At 38.6% G+C, this 9,010-nt stretch overlaps 1 long non-coding RNA gene across 1 annotated transcript; it reads left to right on the top strand.

Annotated features, from left to right (window-relative positions):
* The first annotated feature begins 3,545 nt into the window (after positions 1-3,545).
* LOC125612615 lies at positions 3,546-9,004 on the top strand. Its single transcript, XR_007343091.1, has 3 exons — positions 3,546-3,770; positions 5,430-5,500; positions 7,217-9,004. It is a non-coding gene; the product is annotated as an uncharacterized LOC125612615 (long non-coding RNA).
* Positions 9,005-9,010: the final 6 nt, after the last annotated feature.

Genomic DNA, 9,010 nt, shown 5'->3' with positions numbered 1-9,010 from the left:
GGACCGGATTGGGGCGCCGAGAGCGGTTCAGAAGTCCTGGGTCGTGGCTGCCTCTGTGGAGGGAGCTATTCGACCGGGACGGGGCGCGCCTTCGCACGTCGGGCCTGCTCCGGAGGCGGAGAGGCCGCGGGCCCGGGTCTTCCGGACGCTCCGTCGCGGGGCCGCTGCCCGCCCCCCCTCCTCCGTCCCCCTCCTCCGTCCCCCTGCAGCGCCAGTTTGTGGCGTCTCAAAGCGATGGAAGTGGCCTCGTACCTTTTCACTTTGAAACTGTTTCCCAGTTGCAGTGGAGTGAAGGAGAAGATTGAGTCTCGTGGATGTTGTGACTCTAATTTGCAGGTCTCCCCTAACTCAGAAATTACGACCCAGAGGACAGCTTTCACAGCAGCCCCACGTCCCGAGCGCTCGTCTGGAGCGGTTTATACTAATTCATTTACTCTTTACCACCATCTCATGCGTGTGCACTGTTTTCATCTCATTTTATTTTTAACAGATGAGGGAAGTGAGATGCAATGGGATTTAGTAACTTACCCTGGGTCACGAAGCAAAGTGGCAGGACTCCTTTGGGGCTCGCGCTCCTCCGCTGAGTACAGCATAGATACACTCGCTTATTTCATTCAAGATGTGTTTAGGGTTTTAACTTTTGCGTTGCTGTACTATGACAGAAAGCTACTGTAATTGTAAGTCAGGTTATTTATCTCTTAGATTGGAGATAACACCTGGAACTTGGATGTGAGTTTAAGTACACTTAAGGTGTACCGGCAAGGTGAAGAGGGAAAAAAGTAGAGGAGACAGACTATTCTAATAAAAGAGTGAAAGGTAGCAGACTGAGCTAAGGACTGATTAGAAGGAAAGAATATACACGTTTTTCTTTGCTTAGTTTTTCATCCAGTTCTGTACCGCAAATTCACATACGCTGATAAATACTGGTACTTTCTTAAAATAAGCATTTTGCAATAGATAAGATAGTGAATTTTCCAGTAATTCTGGAGGCTGAGGCAGGAGAATCACAAAGTCAAGGGGAGCCATTCTCACCAGTTTTTTTAGACCCTGCCTCAAAAAGAGGGGTTGGGGGCTAGTGATGTAGCTCAGTGGTAAATTATTACCCTTGGGTTTATGTTTTTTTGTTGTTGTTGTTTTGAACTGGGGGGGGGGCGTAACTACTGAGCCATATCCCCAGCCCTTTTTAAAAAATTTTTAAAAATTTTATTAGAAACACAAGTCTTCCTAAGTTGCTCAGTGCCTCACTAAGTTGCTGAGGCTGGCTTTGAACTTGCAATCCTCCTGCCTCAGCCTCTCGAGCCATTGGGATTACAGGCATGCTTCCACAGTGCCCTGCTGTCCATGGGTTCAAATCCCCAGCACCCCTCCCACCAAAGAGTGATGTGGGAACCTGAAAAATAAAAGGTTATATTTTTTAACATTTTTATTTGGTTTAATTTTTGTAGCAAAGTTAGAAGTACAAATAAATCCTTAGATGGTTATATGTTTTGACAGTGTTCACAAATTATGACTAAAACTGTTAGGATTTGTCACAATTTTTTTAGAATATGAGGACTGGGGATGTAGCTCAATAGTAGATCGATTTCCTAATATGCCTGAGGCCCTGAGTTCAATCCCCAGTACCAAGAAGAAGAAAAAAAAGCTAGAACATAAAATGTTTTTTTGTGTGGTTTTTCTTTTTTTTTTTTTTAATATTTAGTTATAGGTAGACACAATATCTTTATTTTATTTTATTTTTTTTATTTTTATTTTTTTTAAAGATAGAGTGAGAGAGGGAGGGAGAGAGAGAGAGAGAGAGAATTTTTAATATTTATTTTTTAGTTCTCGGCGGACACAACATCTTTGTTTGTATGTGGTGCTGAGGATCGAACCCGGGCCGCACGCATGCCAGGGGAGCGCGCTAACGCTTGAGCCACATCCCCAGCCCCCTTTATTTTATTTTTATGTGGTGCTGAGGATTGAACCTAGTGCCTCAGGCATGGTAGGCCAGCACTCTACCTCTGAGTCACAACGCCAGCCCTGTGTGGTTTTTTTCTTTTGAGGTAGATTCTCCTGTTGACCATACTGGCCTCCACCTGAGATCCTCCTGCTACAGCTTCCCCAGTAATTGTGATTGTCGTTATAGCCCACCTGCCCAGCTACACTTAGAACATTTGATTACTGTTTATTAAATTTATTGAACTGAAATGAAATTATTGCGGCCATTTTTTCCTTATATTTACTTTTTTGAGGGAGTGCTACTGGGGATTGAACACGGGCACTTTACCGCTGAACTACAGCCCCAACCACCATCACCACGACCCCCCCCCCCCCTTTTTTTTTTTGGTACTGTGGATTGAACTTGGGCCCTGAACCACCATCACCAGCTCTATTTTGTATTTTATGTAGAGACAGGGTCCCACTAAGTTGCTTAGTGTCTCACTGTTGCTGAGGCTGGCTTTGAACTCTCAATCCTCATGCCTCAGCCTTCAGAGCCTCTAGGATTACAGGCATGCACCACCTCCAACCCCATTTTATTTTATTTTTCAAATTTTTAAGATAGGGTCTTGCTAAATTGCCTAGGCTGGCCTGGTACTTGTGGTCTTCCTGCCTCATCCTCTTGGAATAGCTGGGATTACAGGTGTGGGCCATGGCATCAGGCTCCTTATTTATTCTTTTTTGTTTGTTTGCAGTATAGGAATTCTAACTCAGGGCCTCCTACATAGTGTTGAGAGCTCTGCCACTGAGCTACAACCCCGGGCCTTCTTATAGTTCTCATATATATTTTTAGGCAGCAATTAGATGAGACTTAAAACATGACACTTTTTTAACCATATGTAGAAAAGTTCTTTTATAGTCCTCAGTAATAATTGTAAGTGAAATTTGGTATATAAATGTAGGCTTGAATTAAAGAAGGCAGCAAGAATTTAGTAAATCTGGTAGTCACATATTATTTAATAAAAAGAACAGGGCACAGTAAAATTTATATTGGATTTGAAAGAAATTAGATTGAGATTTAGAATTTATATGTATGTATATAAATTTATTCTTCACCAATCTACACACACACTTTTTTTTTTCTTTCATGGTTCTGGGGATTGAACCTACAGGTGCTTTGCCTCTGAGCCACATCCCCAGCCCTTTCTGTTTTTCATTTTGAGACAGGGTCTTAACTAAATTGCCTGGGCCTGCCTTGAACTTGTGATTATCCTGCCTGAGTCTCACAAGTAGCTGGGATTAGACATGTACCACCATGCCAAGCTAAATTTTATATTTTCAGTAAATCATATATATTTTAATGCCTTCAAAGAAATTTTCTGAAGTACTTATAAGGATGATTAAATAAACAAAAAGCATTCTTTTCATTGCAGGGGTGGAGGTACCTGGGATAGACATGAGGGCCATTTAACCACTGAGCCACATCCCCAAACCTTTTTCTGTTTGAATTTTAAGACTGGGCCTCACTAAGTTGCTGAGGCTGGTCTTGAACTTGTGATCCTTCTGCCTCAGCCTTCCGAATCAGTGGGATTACAGGTGTATGCCACTGTTCCTGACAGTTTAGCAGTTTTGGTATAATTGGTCTGCAAAGCATTTTCTCTGCTATGTAGCAAATATTAAAAAATTCTAGGTTATAAATGCTTAAGATAGTGATATTGCTCAAACGTACCACAATATTTGTAATTTATCTGGGGTTTATGCATTTGTAGATTGATCTGGACACTATTGATGTCAGTAACCTCAACAGGCAGTTTTTGTTTCAAAAGAAACATGTTGGAAGATCAAAGGCACAGGTAACTATTTCTCATACTGTTTCTATAATCCTTTGATGAATCTTTTATTTATGAAACTCATTAAGTCCCAAGTTTTCAATTCTGCAAATATTTTAATGAAATTGACTCAGGAGCATTAGAATAGGTTGGAAATCATAATCTAGAGCTTATTATACAACTTATGATTTTTGTCAGTGACATTAATATTAATGAATATTATTATTTTTACCTATTTTCTTAAAGGAATATGTTTTTTCTGTAAGTATTTATTGTAAGGTTACCATAGTGGTATATTTTGCCCAAGTTAAGTTTTTTAGGTGTTATGTTGATGGGACAGCGAGCCATAATGGCTTAATTTTTGCCTTTCTTACAAGAGGAAGAAAATGGGTAAAGCTATCTCTTATTTATTTATTTATTTATTTTAGTTGTAGTTGGACACAATATTTAATTTATTTTTTAGTTGTAGTTGGACATGATATCTTTCTTTTATTTATTTTTATGTGGTGCTGAGGATCAAACCTAGGGCCTGGCACATGCTAGGTGAGCACTCTTCTGCTGAGCCACAATCCCAGCCCCTAAAGCTATCTCTTTAAGCTGAGTGTGGAGAATAAAAAGATGGAAGTGAAGGGAGGACTAGCCCTCTGTTTTTGGTCTACAAAGGAAATAGAAGTGTTCTACTTAATCCTGTAATTGGGGTGATTTGTTGTGTCTTCTTCATATTTAAATTTCTGATTTCCATAGCCTTGTTTTCCTATACCCCCTAGAGGTTGGCTCTTCTTTGTAGCAAGAGAAGCTACAATCTTCATGATTTCTATGCTTAAAGCATCTTTTCTCTCTGTCAGTCCTTTTGTCCAATTCCCAGTTTTCTTTTCTTTTTCATATTTTGGCTCCTTTCTCCAGGGATACTTTGCTAAACCTTTTAGACTTAGTGGATTAAGTGAGGTCTTCCTCTCAAAATAAGCTTTTTTTTTTTTTTCAATATTATAGGGTCTTGCTTAGGGCCTTGCTAAATTGTTGAGGCTGGTTTTGGACTCCAGATCCTCCTTCCTCAACCTCCTGAACCACTGGGATTACAGGCGTGTGCCACTACACCCTACTCAAAACAACCATCTGTGTATCATTGTAGTTTGTATTTATACTTGTGTAGATGGTTATTTAAGGTTTCTTTTGATTGACACTTGGCTTTTGCAATACACATTTGTTCGTTTCATTTTTTTTTTTTTTTTTCAGTATTGAGAATTAAACCCAGGACCTTGCACATGCTAGGCAAGCTCTCTACCACGGAGCCACATCCCTAGCCCTGTATATAATTCCTTCCTTCCTCCCTCCCTCCCTCCCTCCCTTTCTTCCTTATAGAACCTAAGGTATTATGTGCACTTACTTACCTGAGCACTTTATCACTAATTTACACCCTGTCCTCACATTTTATGTTTTTCCTGAGGCTTACCATTCATACAGAAGTGGATGTGCTATGGTATAGGAGAAGGTTGTCCTGTTTTATAAATATGATGGAGTTTAATCTTAATGAAATTTTATCACATTTTTGTATTTTGTTAGTGTTTAACATAAATAAGACTACTGGGTAAGTAGGTGAGTTACCAGAATTGTGTCTGCCAGAAGTACATTTCAAATATATATTCAAAAAAATGTTATAGTAATTTACTGTTGTTTGTTTTCCAGGTTGCCAAAGAAAGTGTACTGCAGTTTTACCCGAAAGCTAATATTGTAGCTTACCATGACAGCATCATGAAGTATGCTCTAATTACTATATTGTGAAGTTGTATTTGCTGTGAATTTTTAATTAAGCTTAAGCATGTTATTTTTATTACCCAGATATGTGTGCCCAGATCATTATGTTTTTTTAAAAAGATTTTTCTAGGATAATAAAAATCTGGTAGTTTGTGCCCATGTAAGTTAAGTGGTATTCTTTTACCAGTTTATGTATGTTTATATGATCTAGATAAGTAATAAGATTTAAATATTGTTAATAAATAAGTTACTTGGACACTTAGGAAAGATCTTATATATATTTTTTTGTTGGCTTGTTTCATAGTAGGAAATGATCCCAGAAGTGCTTTACACTGACCTACATCCCCAGTCCTTTTTATTTTTTATCTTGAGATAGGGTTTCCCCAAGTTGGTGAGGCTGGCTTTAAACTGATGATCTTCCAACCTCAGCCTCCCACGTTGCTGGGATTGTAGGCGTGTGACATTGCACTCAGTTCTAATTAAAATAAGATGTTTAAAATTCCTTGTAGATAATAATTCAGACATGTTTAAGTATATTTCATTCTGATTGATTTTAACGGTTGCTTGTTTAATTTAAAAGGTTTCCGTCCAAAATAATCTGTTTATCAATACTCTAATGTGGTAATTTAACACTGGGAATTATAGTGGGTCAATAATTTTGATAATATATAAATGATATATGAAATAAATAAATAAATATTTAATGTGGGAGGCATGGAACAAAGAAACTCTGGGTACAAATTACCTTTTTTTCTTCTTCGTATGTGGTGCTGAGATTGAACCTAGGGCTTTGGGCATGCTAGGCAAGTGTTCTACCACAGAGTCACATCCCCATCCCCTAAGTTATCCTTTGTCTACAGTTGCTGTCTAGCTCAAAAGTAAATGGTATGAAAAATACTCCTTGTTTGTGGGCAGTTGGTTGGGTGCTTGCCTTGCATGCACAAGGCCCTGGGAGGAGTCCTCAGCAACACACATACACACAAATAGTCTTTGTTTGAGATACTAGAATTAGAGACAGCCTTAGGCTTTCTCATAAGGGCATTTGTATCTTCAACTTATTTTTTCCCTCTAGATGTTTGGTCTACAGACCTGCCTATAGCCCCATAACCCTCTTATCCTGTGTTGTTTTCCCAGCATGCTAAAAGCAGAGACCCTAGGGGCCTGAGTCCTGCCTGATTCGTACCATGTGGAGTGAAGCCATAGGCCAAGCAGATCCTGGGAATGTGTTCTTTATATGTTCCCAGGCACTTGGCTGCTCTGAGAAGGCCTGGTGGGACTAGTGAGGTCATGCCATCTTTCTGTTAGTTTGAGATACTATTCTTATGCCCGAGGTAGCTGGCCAAAAAGCATAGGAATTTGAGGGAAATAATTTCTTTTAATTTACTTATGTTTGGAAAAAGTCAGACTTTATATGGTATATGTTCTTTTTTAAAAAAAAAATATATATATATATATATATATATTTAGTTGTAGTTGGACACAATACCTTTATTTTACTTATTTTTATGTGGTGCTGAGGATCGAACCCAGTGCCTCACATGTGCTAGGCAAGTGCTCTACGGCTGAACCTCAGCCCAAGCCCCTTTTATATGGTATATATTCTTAACATCAGTTATATTTTGCTGTTGTTACTTTATTACACTTTTCTGAATTTTGTATTATACTGTGAAGATTGTATATAAGGCTGGTTTTGTTGATCTTTTTGTTTTGCTTTGTAGTCCAGACTATAATGTGGAATTTTTTCGACAGTTTATATTGGTCATGAATGCATTAGATAACAGAGGTAAGATCATTTTACTATTTTGACATCCCTGTATTTTCCCTTCCCCATATTAAAGCTTTTAAGAAATTTAGTATTAAATTTTTTTTATGAGTTAGAACTTTAGAGAACTAAAAGGAAGTAAGACCAGGTTTAAAGTTTTCCAATTGGGCTCCCAGTGATTCAGGAGGTTGAGGCAGGAGGCTTGCAAGTTCAAGGCCAGCCTCAGCAATTTAGTGAGAACCTCACCAATCTAGTGAGACCCTGTGTCAAAATTAAAAGGGCTAGGGATGTAGCTCGGTCTTAAAGCACCCCTGGGTTTAGTTCCCAGTACCAAAACCCAAAAACAAAAAAGCATGTCACTTGCAATTTTTTCTAGAAATGATTTTTTTCCCAGGCAGGAATTCAGCAATTATATATACTTTACTAATCGACCACATGGTGTAAATAAAGGGGTGTATGTGGATGAGTTTGTTTCCTTGGTGGCACACTTTAAATACAGTGTGACTTTGTTTGTGTGGGGACCTAAGAAAAATGACTCTCCAGGTCTCATTAAAGACCAGTTAAAACACTATAAGGGGGACTGAACAGCATTTTTAAAGCTTCTCAGATAATTCTAAAAAGTGCCATCAAGGATAAAAGTTCATTGTTTGGGGAATGAGATGATAGGGTGCTAAAGTTAAAAGGCACAGCTCCTCTCCTTTGTGCTGGGGATTAAACCCAGGGGTGTTTTACCACTGAGCTATATCTCCAGCCTTTTTTATTTTTTATCTTGAGACAGGGTTTCACTAAATTGTAGGGCCTCATGAAATTGCAGAGGCTGCCCTTGAATTTGATATCGTTTTGCTTTAGCTTCCTGAGTTGCTGGGATTACAGGTATATGCCACTGTGCCTGGCCTTCGATTATTTTTAGTGTATCCAGTACTATATAAGATACTAGACTGGATTGAAGGTGGTACTGGGAATTAAATCCTTGGCCTCAAACATTCTAGGCAAGTGCTCTACCTCTGAGCTGTATCCCCAACTTCTTTGTTTTTTAATTTTGAGATGGTGTCTGCTACATTGCCCAGAGTGAGCTTGAATTTAAGATCCTCTTGCCTCAGCTTCCTGAGTAGCTGGGATTATAGGTGTGTTATCACCACACCTGGCTCCCTTAGATTGTATTACAATTTTGGGAGGGGGATGTTTGTGGGGATTTGACCCAAGGACACTTAAGCACTGGACCCCATTTCCAGTCCTTTTTATTTTGAAACAGGGTCTTGCTATTGCTTAGGGTCTCACTAAATTGCTGAGATTGGCTTTGAACTTGGAATTTGAACTCGAGACTCAGTCATGGGGATTATAGGTGTGCAACACTGCACCTAAAGAAATGTACACATTTTAATATCGTATTCAAGCCCTTTACAACAGAGGATGGTATTTCATATAACCCAATTTTGTATAACCAGTCATAGTTTGTGTGTTTGGAATGTGGGGGGAAATATTTGAATAATATTACTTGCCTGTAATTACTTCCACATGTAAAAGTATTTGTCAGATAAGTTTTGTAATAATTTTAGGCCAGAAATACCAAAAGAAAAAACATTGAAAGCCTGAATGATTCTTTTAACCTGATTCATCTTTTCTCTCCTAACCTTAAACTGCCTTAATTGTTCTTTATTTACTTATATGTATTACCTTATAATTACAGTAGAATCGTACAGCAGTAGAAGAAAAAGGTAGCCTTTTGATTTTTTTTTTTTTTTTTTTTTTT

This window comes from Marmota marmota, unplaced genomic scaffold, assembly GCF_001458135.2.
Source record: "Marmota marmota marmota unplaced genomic scaffold, marMar, whole genome shotgun sequence".
Lineage (NCBI taxonomy): Eukaryota > Metazoa > Chordata > Mammalia > Rodentia > Sciuridae > Marmota > Marmota marmota.
This window is presented reverse-complemented; position numbering and strand designations above follow the sequence as displayed.